Consider the following 16,869-nt stretch of genomic DNA (forward strand, 5'->3'; position numbering starts at 1 on the left):
GGTGCTGATGGTGGACGATAACACCTAGCAACAGTCAACAAAGAGCTATTTGAAAGTTTAACGCTTAAAACCAGCAAATCAAATTGTTTGGGGACAGACATGGTGGAGACAACCGAGCATTGAATGTGTTCCTTTGTAGAGATTTCCATTCCACCACCTCTGTCTTGCTGAAAAAGCACAAATCAGAATTGGGGCTAGCAACAGTACATGGGACAGGGTGTACGTACACATTTCCAGATATCATCAGCAGTAATACAATCAGGGCACAGCAGAGGAAAGGGAGAGCTCTGCAGTGTTCATTTTTTATTACATTTGAGTCAGATGGCAACAAGGTCATATTGTACTAAAATGTCATCAAGCAACATGAATACAAAGCCGTAAAGAGGTTGTTAGAATAGGATGGGAGGCCAAGAGTCCATGTAACCAATAGAGAGTCAGAGTCCCGAGTGTGGGAACAAACATAGTCTTACCAGTCCCACAGTCTGGTAAGCAAGCTGAGGTAAATAACATAAAGAACAATAACAACAATATAACGACTTGGGGCTAGCCATTGTTCAAATAGTTCAAATAGTCACTCTCCCCAGCAGTGTGTGTGTGCTGGAGCCAAGTGAAAGGTCTGGTGAGAGGGGAGTGTAGCGGGGGTACCTGTACCAGACAGGGGGAGACAGACGAGAAGATTTAGCAATTTTACTAGTTTCATGCAATTCTACTCGTTCTGTCATGGGACGAGAGGAAAATTAGCTGTTTTACAGGAAATGTCCTGCAATTCTACACATTTTGCCATAGGGTGGGGAATACTATTTTCAGTTTTTAATATTATATCTGAGTGAGACTGACTAACACAATCAATGGGGGCCCCCTGGATGGTAATTCAATATCTAATGAAATTGTATTTGTCAAATACACCGAATACAACAGGGGTAGACTTTAGCGTTAAATGCTTTCTTATGAGCCCTTTACCAACAATTAAACCATGATACTAAGTTTAGATAGCTAATTCAGAGGAAGGGAAATGTCAAGGAAACAGCTCGCTGAGATAGATGAACTGAGTAGTGCAGCAAGGATGACTGGAACACTTTCCTCCTCTCCCACATCCAGCACACCTAATGACGGCTAAATGTCACTGTACAACAGGAGGCCAGCTGAATTTAAAGCATGTCAACAATACCTGGAGTATCATTGGAAAAAGGCAATGGACTGAGAAATACGACACCTGCTCGTCGAACATCTCATTCCAAAATCATGGGCATTAATATGGAGTTGGTCCCCGCTTTGCTGCTATAACATGTTGGAACATTGCTGCAGGGACTTGCTTCCATTCAGCCACAAAATAATTAGAGAGGTCGGGCACTGATGTTGGGCGATTAGTCCTGGCTCACAGTCTGCATCCCAAAGGTGTTCGATGTGGTTGAGGTCAGGGCTGTGCAGGCCAGTCAAGTTCTTTCACACCGATCTCTGCAAAACATTTCTGAATGGACCTCGCTTTGTGCAAGGGGGCATTGTCATGCAGAAACAAGAAAGGGCCTTCCCCAAACTGTTCCCACAAAGTTGGAAACACAGAATTGCCTAGAATGTCATTGTATGCTGTAGAGTTAAGATTTCCCTTCACTGGAACTAAGGGGCCCAGGCTGAGCCATGAAAAACAGCCCCTGACATTATTCCTCCTCCACCAAACTTTATAGTTGGCACTATGCATTGGGGCAGGTAGCGTTCTCCTGGCATCCGCAAAACCCAGATTTGTCTGTCGGACTATCAGATGGTGAAGCCAATTCCTCACTCAAGAGAACACGTTTCCACTGCACTAGAGTACAAGCTTTACACCCCTCCATCCAACACTTGGCTGATTGGCCAAGGAAACCCTTTTCATTAAGCTCCCAAAGGAAACAATTATTGTGCTGAAGATGCTTCCAGAGCCAGTTTGGAACTCGGTAATGAGTGTTGCAACCGAGGACAGACGATTTGTAAGCACTACGTGCTTCAGCACTCGGCGGTCCCATTCTGTGAGCTTGTGTCGCGTAACGCTTCGTGGCTGAGCCGTTGTTGCTCCTAGACGTTTCCACTTCACAATAACAGGACTTACAGATGACCTGGGCAGCTCTAGCAGGGCAGAAATCTGACGCGCTGAATTGTTGGAAAGGTGGAATCCTATGACGGTGCCATGTTGAAAGTCACTGAGCTCTTCAGTGAGGCCATTCTACTGCCAATGTTTGTCTATGGAGATTGCATGACCGTCTGCTTGATTTTATACAACTGTCAGCAACGGGTGTGTCTGAAATAGTCTAATCCACTCATTTGAAAGAGTGTCCACATACTTCTGTATATATAGTGTAGGTTCAGTGGACCATGTGATTTTACAATACCAATGGAGGCTCAGTGATGTGGATGAGGGAATTTTCCCCACGACCCTTGCTCACTGAGTGGCTGTTTATTCTAGTATTTACATGATACCAGGAAGTGGTCCTCGAGGGCACAACAACCCTGCTGGAGGTAGTTTCTCCCTGGAGATTCATTTATCATTATATCATTATATAATTGATTGGCACACCTGTTTACCTAGGAATAATTCAGTAGGCAAGAAAAATATATATTTTTTAAATCTCAAGCTCCCCAACCTGTCCCAGCCGTACACGCAACACAATGGCCCAGTGAGTCTGACGCCCAGTGACACAGCCAGTTCCCTCTGGTGCAATTTGGTACAACAACATCTGAAAGGCATCAATGGCTCATTTATAGCACCTGAAGGACCAGTAGTGATGTGTGTATCAGACTCATCCAACCTACTAGTCTGAGTCACACACTCTATTTCTAGACCGATCGGCTGGGGTTGAAAGGGATGGAGCTTCCGCTGAGCTCATTAGGACTACTGCCTTTATGTCACCCTCTCAATACAGCAGCTACCTTTTAGCCGCACACATGCTCCATTTACTCCAGCTCTCTCTCCCTCTATTCAGGGCAAGCTAGCTAACAATAGCCTACCTAAGTTTGTTGTCCGGTTGTTGTATTTTAAGCCCAGTGTTGAGGGCTATTCTTACTCCTTCCTGAGAGAGAAGGTTAGATGAATTGGGTCAATCCAAGCAGTCACGCTTTTGCCATAGGTAGGGTTTAGGGATCATAGTGGGCATGTGGTAACACACTGTCTGTCTGTCTGTCTCTCTCTTGGTCTGTCTCTCTCTCTCTCTCGGTCTGTCTCTCTCTCTCTCGGTCTGTCTCTCTCTCTCTCTTGGTCTGTCTCTCTCTCTCTCTCTCTCTTGGTCTATCTCTCTCTCTCTCTTGGTCTGTCTCCCTCTTACTCTCTTTCTCTTCTGTCTGAGGTCAGTGACTCATTCCAACTGTTCCACTAACAATTTACTTTCATCATTCTCTTAGCAACAACGGCTTGATCCCCAAGCAGCCAAGGCACTGTATTTCAATTTTTTTCTGATGACAAATTATAGAATAGTATTGAGTGACTGGTACTGTAGTGGTGTTTTCAGCTCTCTGTTGGCTGGATAACAAGCCAATAGGCACCGTTGCAGATTGGACTTCATCGTTACAAAAAATCAAGTGTCTTCCAGGTCGTACCAATGGGATTCAATCAAACTGCTGTGTTTCTGTTGACAAACTGCTCCCTATGCGTACAGGCCAGTAGGATACTCCTTTATGTTACATTTTGCAATGGCTTGCAGATTTGATGATGATGACACTGGCCATACAATGTAGGCGGCTGTTATCTTGTACTGTTTATACTGTGTGCTCCTTTCCTGCATTAGCACTGTCTGTTTGGTTTGTGGTTTGTTCAGGATATTGCGTCCAGATGTGAGTGTATGGTATTGCGTTATTTGCAAGGGCTTGATGCCTTCTTGAGTGGTCAGAATGACTTTAGTTTTATGGTCTTGCAAGGTAATTGATCATGTCAAAGGCACACTTGGAAATTAAACATACGCTTCACTCGCCTAGTTCATCACCATAAGGTACGAGCCACTATTATGCTCCTTTGCGCTCGACTGAGATTTATATTTTCAGTTTTACAAGCCGGCTGATGCACGCACCAGAATCACACACACACACACACACACACACACACACACACACACACACACACACACACACACACACACACACACACACTTAAAATCTTTACACACACAGGCCTTACACTGTTTTTACAGTCACTCTGAGAGTAGGGGTAGGGGAGGGTAGTAACTCAACAGAGTATGGAGGTCTGTTTTCTGTTTCTCCACAAATATTCTAGGGTTGCTAGGCTATGAGATATTTTATGGAAAAACAAAATATACAGAGAGGGTTTTCCCCCTACTCCTTTCCCCCAAAGTTATTTTGGTGGTGCACATGGCCCATGCATGAAGGCCTCTCTCTGGGCCTGAGCCAGTTAGAACGCCATGACTCACCTTCTGGAACCATCCAGATGTGGTTCTCTCACTCTTCCATGGCACACATACACAGTGTGAGTGGGAGGGAATCAGAGCAAGACTGAGGGAGAGTGAAAGCAAGGGAGAGAAAGACAGAGATAATCACTTATACTTTTAAACTGCTTCTTGTATGTTGTTCAAAAAGGTGTAACCAACTGAGACATCCCATTTCAACTGACTGTAACTGCTGAGTTTAGTCTTTTGCAGGTCAGAAAAAGTTTTTACATATACAGCAGGACATTTATCAAAAGAGAAATTGAGTGAATGCACGCTGGAAGCCCTTCACTCCAAGTGTTATTAGAGTGAAACATTGGATGACATTTGATTGGATTTTAAAGGTCTCTTGCTGAGGGATGTTGGAGACAGAACAACAACAAAAAACACAGAATAGAGAATGTGATTAATAACTAGCTGTGACATATAAGACTGATAGAGTGTGGGGAAGCCAGAGGGAGAGAGAGTGAGAGATTGCTGCTGTTGACTTGATTGAAAATTGCTGGCAATTTACATTTGTCCTCCTTCCAAAACAAGCTTGGAAAGAGCTTGTGTTTTTCTCCCAACACTTATGTCATGATTTTGTTGTGATTGGAAATGATGAAGAGTTTGGGATGCTTAGTGTGTGTGTGTGTGTGTGTGTGTGTGTGTGTGTGTGTGTGTGTGTGTTTCTCTGTGTGTGTATGCGTGTGTATGTGCATACGCTTATGTGTGCGTATTTTATATATATATATATACTTTGTATATACTTTACGTGTGTGTGTGGCAAACTATGACCACATGGCACACAGTGCTGCTTTATTGCACTCCCTCCTCACAGCACTCCTATGCACAGGGGAGAGTGTTGAATTTTATACATTTATGGAAAATATCTCTGAAGAACTACAGTGCAATTGAAAAGTATTCAAACCCCTTGGCATTTTTCACATTTTGTTGCGTTACAGCCTTATTCTAAAATATTCTAAAGTATTAAATAAAATCAAAAATCCTCATCAATCTACGCACAATACCCCATAATTACAAAGCGAAAAAAGGTTTTTAGATTTTTTTGCATAAGTATTCAGACCCTTTACTATTAGACTCGTAATTGAGTCAGGTCCCTGTCACGTTCTGACTATAGTTATTTTGTGTTTTCTTTGTTTTAGTGTTGGTAAGGATGTTAGCTGAGTGGGCATTCTATGTTGTGTGTCTAGTTTTCCCATTTCTATGTTTGGCCTGATATGGTTCTCAATCAGGGGCAGGTGTTAGTCATTGTCTCCGATTGGGAACCATATTTAGGTAGCCTGTTTTGTGTTGGGTTTTGTGGGTGGTTGTTTCCTGTCTTCTGTCTTTGTGTCTATGCACCAGATAGGACTGTTTTTTTTCTCCCCAAGGCAGGGTAGCCTAGTGGTTAGAGCGTTGGACTAGTAACCGGAAGGTTGCGAGTTCAAACCCCCGAGCTGACAAGGTACAAATCTGTCGTTCTGCCCCTGAACAGGCAGTTAACCCACTGTTCCCAGGCCGTCATTGAAAATAAGAATTTGTTCTTAACTGACTTGCCTGGTTAAATAAAGGTTAAATAAAAATAAAAAAAAGAGCTGGAGGCAGCGAAGACAGAGAGGCGCTGGTATGAGTAGGCAGCACGGTGGCACTGATGGAAGCCCGAGAGTCAGCCCCAAAAATGTCTTGGAGTGGGGGCCACACAGGGAGTATGGCGAAGCCATGTAGGAGACCTGCGCCAACTTCCTGTGCTTACCGGAGAGCGAGAGGGACGGGCAGGCACCGTGTTATGCTGTGGAGCGCTAGGTGTCTCCAGTGCGGGTGCATAGCCCGGTGCGGTACATTTCAGCTCCTCATATCGGCCGGGCTAGAGTGGGCATCGAACCAGGTAAGGTTGGGCAGAATCGGTGCTCAAGAGCTCCAGTGCACGGTCCGGTCTATCCAGTGCCACCTACACGCACCAGCCCTCCGGTGGCAGCCCCCCGCACCAGGCTTCCTGTGCGTGTCCAGAGCACAGTACTCCCTGTTCCTCCTCCCCGCACTCGCCCTGAGGTGCGTGTCCTCGACACCACGCACCATGCCTTAAGTGCGCCTCGTCTGTCCAGAGCTGCTAGAGTCTCCGGCCTGTCCAGAGCTGCTAGAGTCTCCGGCCTGTCCAGAGCTGCTAGAGTCTCCCGCCTGTCTAGAGCTGCTAGAGTCTCCCGCCTGTCCTGAGCTGCTAGAGTCTCCCGCCTGTCCTGTGCCGCCAGAGCCTCCAGTCTGCAAGGAGCCGCCAGAGCCGCCAGTCTGCAAGGAGCCGCCAGAGCCGCCAGTCTGCAAGGAGCCGCCAAAGCCGCCAGTCAGCCAGAAGCCGCCAGAACCGCCAGTCAGCCAGGAGCTGCCAGTCAGCCAGGATCTGCCAGGATCTGCCAGAGCCGCCATTCTGCCAGAGCCGCCATTCAGCCAGAGCCGCCATTCAGCCAGGATCTGCCAGAGCAGTCAGTCAGCCAGGAGCTGCCAGAGCCGTCAACCAGCCTGAGCTACCTCTTGGTCCTGAGCTACCTCTCGGTCCTGAGCTACCCCTCGGTCCTGAGCTACCCCTCGGTCCTGAGATACCCCTCGGTCCTGAGCTACCCTTTGGTCCTGAGCTACCCCTCAGTCCGGAGCTGCCCCTCAGTCTGAAGCAGTTTATTTAGTCCAGTGGGGCCCTTTAGTAGGTTTGCCAATCCTAGGTCGGCAGCGAGGGTCGCCTTTCCTAGGAGGAGACTAAAACGGACAAAGACTATGGTGGAATGGGGTCCACGTCCTGCGCCAGAGCCGCCACCACGGACAGATGCCCACCCATGCATTCTATGTTGTGTGTCTAGTTTTCCCATTTCTATGTTTGGCCTGATATGGTTCTCAATCAGAGGCAGGTGTTAGTCATGTTCTCTGATTGGGAACCATATTTAGGTAGCCTGCTTTGTGGGTGGTTGTTTCCTGTCTTCTGTCTTTGTGTCTATGCACCAGATAGGACTGTTGTTCTGTATTTTGTAGTGCTCACGTATATTGTCCTTATTAAACATGTTGAACACTAACCACGCTGCATTTTGGTCCTCCTGTCCTTCAACGGAAGAAAACCGTTACAGTCCCACAGTTTGACAGTGCATTTCAGAGCAAAAACCAAGCCATTAGGTCAAAGGACTTGTCCGTGGAGCTCCGAGACAGGATTGCATTGAGGCACAGATCTGAGGAAGGGTACCAAAACATTTCTGCAGCATTGAAGGTGCCCAAGAACAGTGGCCTCCATCATTCTTAAATGGAAGAAGTTTGGAACCACAAATATTCTTCCTAGAGCTGGCCGCCCAGCCAAACTGAGCACTCGGGGGAGAAGGGCCTTGGTCAGGGAGGCAACCTCTGACAGAGCTCCAGAATTCCTCTGTAGAGATGGGAGAATCTTCCAAAAGGACAACCATCTCTGCAGCACTCCACCAATTGGGACTTTATGGTAGAGTGGTTACACGGAAGACACTCCTCAGTAAAAGGCACATGACAGCCCACTTGGAGTTTGCCAAAAGTTACCTAAAGACTCTCAGACCATGAGAAACAAGATTCTCTGGTCTGATGAAACCAAGACTGAGCTCTTTGGCCTGAATGCCAAACGTCTCGTCTGGAGGAAACCTGGAATCCCCTCTACGGTGAAACATGGTGGTGGCAGCATCATGCTATGGGGAAGTTTTTCAGTGGTAGGGACTGGGAGACTAGTCAGGTTTGAGGGAAAGATGAATGGAGCAAAGTACAGAGAGATCCTTAATGAAAACCTGCTCCAGAGAGCTCAAGATCTCAGACTGGGGTGAAGGTTTACCTTCCAACAGAACAACGACCCTAAGCACACAGCTAAGACAACGCACGAGTGGCTTCAGGACAAGACTCTAAATGTCCTTGAGTGGCCCAGCCAGAGCCCGGACTTGAACCCGATCAAACATCTCTGGAGAGACCTTAAAATAGCTCTGCAGCAATGCTCCCTATCCATCCTGATAGAGCTTGACAGGACCTGCAGAGAGGAATGGGAGAACCTCCCCAAATACAGGTGTGCCAAGCTCATAGCATCATACCCAGGAAGACTTGTGTAACGGGTGTTGTCGGAAGGATGAGACCAAGGTGCAGCGTTCTTTGAGTTTCACATAATTTATTAACGAAATGAAAATGTAGAAAAGACAAAACAATAAAGAACACCGAACATCTTCGTTGCGCAAACCACCTGCACACAAACAAAGAACATGATCCCACACAGAAGGAGGGAAAAGTGCTGCCTAAGTATGATCCCCAATCAGAGACAACGATAGACAGCTGCCTCTGATTGGGAACCACACCTGGCCAGAAACAAAGAAATAAAGAACATAGAATGCCCACCCAAATCACACCCTGACCAAATAGAGATATAAAAAGGCTCTCTAAGGTCAGGGCGTGACAGTACCCCACCCAAAAGGTGCAGACTCCAGCCGCAAAACATGAACCTATAGGGGAGGGTCCGGGTGGGCATCTATCCGCGGTGGCGGCTCTGGTGCGGGACGTAGACCCCGCTCCACCTCTGGCTCACCCCACTTTGGTGGCGCCTCTGGTGCGGGGACCCTCGTCGCTGGGGACCTTTTCCGCAGGCCCCGGACTGGGGACCCTCGCCGCAGGCCCCGGATTGGGGACCCTCACCTTAGGCCCCGGACTGGGGACTCTCGTTGCGGGCCCCGGACTGGGGACCATGGATCATCACTGGAGGCTTCGTGCCTTGGATCATCACTGGAGGCTTCGTGCCATGGATCATCACTGGAGGCTGGGTTCGTGGAGCTGGCACAGGATATACTGGGCCGTGGAGACGCTCCGGAGGCCAGGAGCGCTAAGCCGGCACAACTCATCCTGGCTGAATGCCAACTCTAGCTCGACAAATGCGAGGAGCTGGAATAGAGCGCACCGGGCTGTGCATGCGCACCGGAGACACAGTGCGCATCACCGCATAACATCGTGCCTGCCTAGTCACTCTCTCCTCACGGTAAGCATGGGGAGTTGGCTCAGGTCTATAATTTTTTGGGGGGCTGCCTCTCAGGCTTCCATGCTGGCCGTGTCCCCTTGTAACGCTGGGCCCCCTTTCTAGCTGCCTCCGCCTTCCTAGCTGCTTCCACCCATTCCCATGGGAAGCGATCCCTTCCGGCTAGGATGTCCTCCCATGTCCACGCTGCAAAGGTCTTTTTGTGGTGGGATCTTCTAGGATGAGATCAAGGCACAGCGTTCTTTGAGTTCCACATAATTTATTAACGAAGTGAAACTTTAGAAATGACAAAACAATAAAGAATACAATGACCGAACAGCTTCATTGTACAAACTACCTGCACACAAACAAAGAACAAGATCCCACACGGAAGGAGAGAAAGGGCTGCCTAAGTATGATCCCCAATCAGAGACAACGATAGATAGCTGCCTCTGATTGGGAACCACGCTTGGCCAGAAAAAAATAATAAAGAACATAGAATGCCCACCCAAATCACACCCTACCAGACCAAATAGAGACATAAAAAGGCTCTCTAGGGTCAGGGCGTGACAACTTGAGGCTGTAATCGCTGACAAGGGTGCTTCGACAAAGTATGGAGTAAAATGTCTGAATAATTATGTAAATGTGATATTACTGTTTTTATATTTAATACATTTCCAAAAATGTTGTGTTATTCTGTGTATATTGATGAGGGGAAAAAAACTATTTAATCGATTTTAGAATATGGCTGTAAAGTAAGAAAATGTGGAAAAAGTCAACGGGTTTGAATACTTTCGAATGCAGTGTACTTTCAACTATGCTGTGATGTTTAACATACAATTTGAATCTGTCTAGACTCCACAGATTGTGAGTTGAAGGTAAATAATTTTACTAATAGACAGAACAGGTCTCTCCAGATCTCCCGACAATGCTATTTCTAAGGTCAATTTTAAATTAATGTTATGCTTTCAGACATTCTTGTACCTGAGACCTGAAACAGGCTACCTGAGGGCAATTCCAAACAAATGATATATTGGTTCTGTATCCCCACAACAAACTCTGCAGAGCTGCGATGATTGAATGCCCTTCAGCATTTTGTTGGTGGCAAGAATTCTGTACAATAAATTTAGCTGAAAAGCACAAAGTTTTGAATATTGCATCATTTTATATATCAACTCATACACCCTGTGCCATGGAATCTGTACATCAGAAATCTTTTCATAACTATTTTGCAATCTGCATGGCAATCCTGGTCCTCAAATAAAACTGGAATTCTTTCCTATTTATGCTATTTTATTCCTCCTCTAGGTTTGACCATTTATATTTGGTATACTGACCAGTTCCCTACCTCCTCCCGCTGCCACCAGTTCCCTCCCTCCTCCCGCTGCCACCAGTTCCCTCCCTCCTCCCGCTGCCACCTGCCTCCACCAGTTTTGATCCTTTACATTGGGCAGACCGACCAGTTCCCTCCCTCCTCCCGCTGCCACCTGCCTTCACCAGTTTTGATCCTTTACATTGGGCAGACAGACCAGTTCCCTACCTCCTCTTGCTGCCACCTGCCTCCTCCATTTTTGGGGTATTGCTATAATCAAATGGTTGTAATATTGGATAGAGCAGACTTTCCCATACAATTCTGATAACTCCATGAAATACATAACTCTACCATTCCAATTTACCATATAATTTAAAAACAAAATTACTTTTCAAACAAAAAAATGTTCAATCAAAAAAAAAATTAAATCAACCAGCGCATATATCTTTTCAGGGGATGAAATTGAAAATGTAACCAGCTCTGCAATGTTTGTTTGAGAGAGTGTTTAGTGCTTTTATATTTAACCTTTCTGATCTCCCCATCCCGGATCCGGGATCGTGAATACAGACTCAAGCTCATTACCATAACGCAGCGTTAACTATTCATGAAAATCGCAAATGAAATGAAATAAATATGCCATCTCTCAAGCTTAGCCTTTTGTAAACAACACTGTCATCTCAGATTTTCAAAATATGCTTCTCAACCATAGGAAAACAATCATTTGTGTAAAAGTAGCTAGCTAGCGTAGCATTTAGCGTTAGCATTAGCGTTAGCATCCAGCACGCAACATTTCAACAAAAACATAAAAGCCTTCAAATAAAATAATTTACCTTTGAAGAACTTCAGATGTTTTCAATGAGGAGACTCTCAGTTAGATAGCAGATGCTCAGTTTTTCCAAAATGATTCTTTGTGTATTAGAAATAGCTCCGTTTTGTACATCACATTTGGCTACCAAAAAAACCCGAAAATTCAGTCCTCAAAACGCGAACTTTTTTCCAAATTAACTCCATAATATCGACTGAAAACATGGCAAACGTTGTTTAGAATCAATCCTCAAGGTGTTTTTCACATATCTCTTCGATGATATATCGTTCGTGGAAGCATGGTTTCTCCTCTCAATCAAATGGAAAAATACTTGCACATGGCTTTGCGCACCAGTTTCGACGCAGGACACCAGGTGGACACTTGGAAAATGTAGTCTCTTATGGTCAATCTTCCAATGATATGCCTACAAATACGTCACAATGCTGCCGACATCTTGGGGAAACGGCAGAAGGTCTAAGCTTATTCCTGTCGCATTCACAGCCATATAAGGAGACATTAGAAAACAGAGCTTCAGAAATTCTGCTCATTTCCTGTTTAACGTATCATCTTGGTTTCGCCTGTAGAATGAGTTCTGGGGCACTTACAGACAAAATCTTTGCAGATTCTGAAACTTCAGAGTGTTTTCTTTCCAAAACTGTCAAGATGCATATGCATAGTCGAGCATCTTTTCGTGACAAAATATCGCGCTTAAAACGGGAACGTTTTTTATCCAAAAATGAAATAGCGCCCCTAGAGATGCCAACCCATCAAGTTCATATTAATTATACATCTCAGATCTCAGATAAAGCTAAATATGTTTTGCTCATATCAGTGAGTAAGTGAGTAAACTGGGATATGACCAAGGAGTTAATCAGTAAAGAAATTCAATAAATAGACAGGTGTTGACCTCGCAATGGTTGCAGGATCTTGTCTATTTTTACTCGTTTTCTATTGATATTCATTGTGGAGAGCTCATTTATATATTATGTAAGATGAATTTCAAGTTTGTCTATTTCAACGTCAGCCCATTTTATAGATGAATTGCAGGGTAACATTTTTTAAGATCCAATATGTAATATTGCACACTTATCGTACTTAGGTTTTAGTCCAGACAGCCAGAAAAGTTATCTAGCTCTTCAATGAGACATTGCAGGGATCTAGCTTGCGGACTTAATATAAAACTTGAGTCAATAGCATACATAGACACCTTTGTTTTTAAGCCTTGGATTTCTAATCCTCTAATGCTGTTATTTGATCTGATTTTAATAGCTAGCATTTCGATGGCCATAATGAATTGATATGGTGACAGCGGACACCCTTTTTTAACGCCTCTTGACCATTCAAAACTCTGAGAAGTAGCCGCTACTAACTACTTTACACCTGGGGTTGCTATACATTACTTTTATACATTTAATAAGAGACTCACTGAAATTGAAAAAATCCAGGCATTTATAAATAAAATTCAGTCTTACTTTATCAAAGGCCTTTACAAAATCTGCTATAAACACCAGGCCTGGCTTCTTATATGTTTCATGTTGTTACATTATTTCTAGTAGTTGATCTCCAATGTATCGTCCAAGTAAAAACTGGTCTGATCAGGATGAACAATACCTGTGTCATGTTCGTTGTATACATAATACAGCCAAAGCAAAACAAGCGTTTGTGTAAGTTTATCGATAGCCTAGCATAGCATTATGTCCAGCTAACAGCAGGAAGCTTGGTCACGAAAATCAGAAAATCAATCAAATTAACCATTTACTTTTAATGATCTTCGGATGTTTTCACTGACGAGACTCTCAGTTAGACAGTAAATGTTCCTTTTGTTCCATAAAGAAAATTTTATACCCAAAATACCTTATTTTGTTGGTCACATTGTGTTGAGAAATCCACCGGAAATAGCGGTCACGACAAAGCCAAATTATGTCCATAATATCGACAGAACATGGCAAACCTTTTTTATAATCAATCCTCAAGGTGTTTTTCAAATATCTATTCGATAATATATCAACCGGGACAATTGGCTTTTCAGTAGGAGCGAGAGGAAAAACGACAACCTCTGTCTTTTGCGCAAGAATCACTCTGAGAGCCCTCAGCTGGCCACTTACGCAATGTAGTCATTTACACTTATTCTTCAACATAAAGGTGTGAAACTACGTCACAATGCTGTAGACACTTTAGGGAATACATAGACAAATGTATCTGGTTGATATCCCTTTCAGTGGCCAATAGGGGTGCATAGGAACACAACGGTTTCAAAACATGAGTCACTTCCTGATTGGATTTTTCTTCGGCTTTCGCCTGCAATATCAGTTCTGTTATACTCACAGACAATATTTTGACAGTTTTGGAAACTTTAGAGTGTTTTCTATCCTAAGCTGTCAATTATATGCATATTCTAGCATCTGGTCCTGAGAAATAGGCGGTTTACTTTGGGAAAGTTATTTTTCCAAAAATAGAAATAGTGCCCCCTAGTTTCAAGAGGTTTTAACAAAAGGCTAAGCTGTGTTTTGCTATATTTCACTTGTGATTTCATGAATATGAATATTTTCTAGTAATATTATTTGATTGTTGCGCTATGCTATTCAGCGTTGCTGATAACAAATATACCGGATCCGGGATGGGTGGTTCTAAGAGGTTTTAAAATAATTCCATATGTTAGTTTAGTAGATCCCCCCCTCCCCTGGCTTAAACAGGGCTTAGACTCTAGAGGATTTTAATAGGCACTTACTATAGTTCTTTTTTTATTTCACCTCTTGATATGGAAAAACCTATTTTGAACATGTGCTCTTTATGACAGATGGAAATACCATAGAGGTTGATCTGGTGCCAACATATTACTGTAGATGAACCTGTTACATTTTGTTATACAGATGAATAACTTAACCCTACAAATGACCTGTCTAACTTGTGCTTGACACTATGTTCATGTCAGAGACATGTTATGCTTAAGCTTAAGTTAGGTCAACCTTTAGGTTTAAAATGCTTAAGTGAATGGTCATGCTAAACATTACAGTGTGCTGGTTGCTATAACAACACTTTAAAATTGGTTTAGGACTTTATTGAATTTGCAAAACAGTACAAAAGTTGTCTGACCTTGTGTCCAATGGTACGGTATTATAATGCAACACAATGTGTGTCTTGGATTTCTTAAATGCCAGGCTTACATAAGAACATAAGATTTATTTGCAAATGTATTTGAGTGAACTACACATTTTATCTAGGTGAAACTGAAGAGAAGGTCATAATTTGATTTCCATCTAAATCTTATTACAGTTTAGCAAATATGGGTTGAAACACAATATAATGTTGGCCCACAAAGATTAATTTATGTTTTTGTCATGCCATTTCACATTATAATGTCACTGGAGATGTGTACCAGTTGAAACCTGCATATTTCAACAGTCCTGGATGACAATCACAGACTGAGTATTCAGCAACCCTGACAAATGTGAGAGCTTTTCAGTTAAAGCCGATTTATGTTTAATGCTGCATCTGCTCTGGCCGTACAGCATTTAAGGCAATGCGGCCTGTGCAGTAGTCAGGACATTCATACAGCAGAGCTAGTGTGAAGACAGTTGTCAATGATGCGACTTTGTGTTTATTTTGGACGTACTGCCCCTACCTACTGTCAACCAATCATGTCAGTGTGGAGCTATACGGAGCTATCAAAGCCCTCCAAATGGTTAAAACATTTGGGCGGCACACAGCATCGCCATATGGAGCTTGATTAGGCCTCTAGACCTCATTGCCAGATCAAGCGTAAATCGGCTTTATTACCCATCAAATGGAAGTTTATAGAAAAACACCTATGTTGATAAAAACTGGTGGGCCAATTGCAACGAACATTGGCCAGTAAACTAACATAAGGTAATCTCTTGTTAAACCGTCAATATGTGCTGAAATCACCCGCACAGCTGATCTCAATTGCAACCATAATTGGCCACAGATATAACGATCCCTAAAGCAGATGTCATGCTTATCTTTTAGTCCTGATTGCTGCCAAAATAAATTACAACTATTTCGCTCTCTGGTTGTGATTTTCATTGGAATAATTTAATCCTGCTATTTTAGTAGACTAAGGGCAATGTATATATTTCACAATCATTCCGTACAACTGATGTAGCCTAACCTACACATACATGAATGGAAAAACCATGGTGTAGGATTTTCGTTTTTAGTTTCCAAATATGTAATAGATGATTAATGATTTCATTAATGATTTCACTTGTCTAAATAAAATATGGCCAAAATTGTAATAATCTTGAACTGTAGGCAACACATTTGACATTTGAAACTAAATCGTGATTGTGTAGAAGGCAATTTTTTTTATTATCTTATTTTGGGGCGGCAGGTAGCCTAGTGGTTAGAGCGTTTGGCCAGTAACTGAAAGATTGCTAGATCATATCCCGATTTGACAAGGTAAAAATCTGTCGTTCTGCCCCTGAACAAGGCAGTTAACCCACTGTTCCCCGGTAGGCCGTCATTGTAAATAAGAATTTGTTCCTAACTGACTAAATAAAAAATATATTGTATTTATGTCATAATCTTAATAAAAGAAACAGATGGAAAGTGCTTCATTTTATATTGACATGTAAATTGTCTATCACACATGTTGCTGCAATCAATATGACTTTCATTTACAATTTGGTAATTCATTTTAAAATTGGTCTTCATTTTCGCAGAAGAGTAGCCTCGAAGTACAGTAGGCATAATTTGGCTAAGCAGTTATCTGCAATTAAACATGTTTTGACATAGGCTACATTTCCAGTGAAATCAAAATATTCCAGTCGTTATATGTCATAGTCTTCCATTTATCTTTTTCATATTACAATTTTGTTGTTCCTGATAGGATATATTACTTCATTGGGGCGGGAGTAGTGAACGCAGACAATGTCAATTTCCGCTATTTAGTATCAAGCTGGCTCGTCACCATAACAACGTCAGATCAGTTGGTCTGCTAATTTATTCCAGTGTTCTTTTTGTTGCAAACATAGTTATTTTAGCTCAAAGCTCTGTGTAATCTCTCGTTGTTAGCGTGTCAAAGAAGCCAGCTTTAACACAATGGTACATGTAAAGTTCAGCTTTTCGTTGCAATGCACCCACTGTGTTTAGGCATTAAAACCTTCAGGGTAGGTGCTATTCAGGTGTGAGACACTTAAGAAATAATCAATCACAACCATAATACAATTCAGGAAATAGGTAGACAGAAATACCTATTTGACACATAAAAATAGTCTTTTTTTTTACCCTTACTTTTATCCCGAATCAATACCGCTCCTAAATGAGCAAATAGCCATGTTTATTTGTGGACGTGCTCCTCTCATCAGTAAGAATTAGAGCGCTATAGAGGTAACTGCCATAATAAAGAAAACTCCAACATGAAGTGTCTTAATAG

Source organism: Oncorhynchus mykiss, chromosome Y (assembly GCF_013265735.2).
Source record: "Oncorhynchus mykiss isolate Arlee chromosome Y, USDA_OmykA_1.1, whole genome shotgun sequence".
Classification (NCBI taxonomy): domain Eukaryota; kingdom Metazoa; phylum Chordata; class Actinopteri; order Salmoniformes; family Salmonidae; genus Oncorhynchus; species Oncorhynchus mykiss.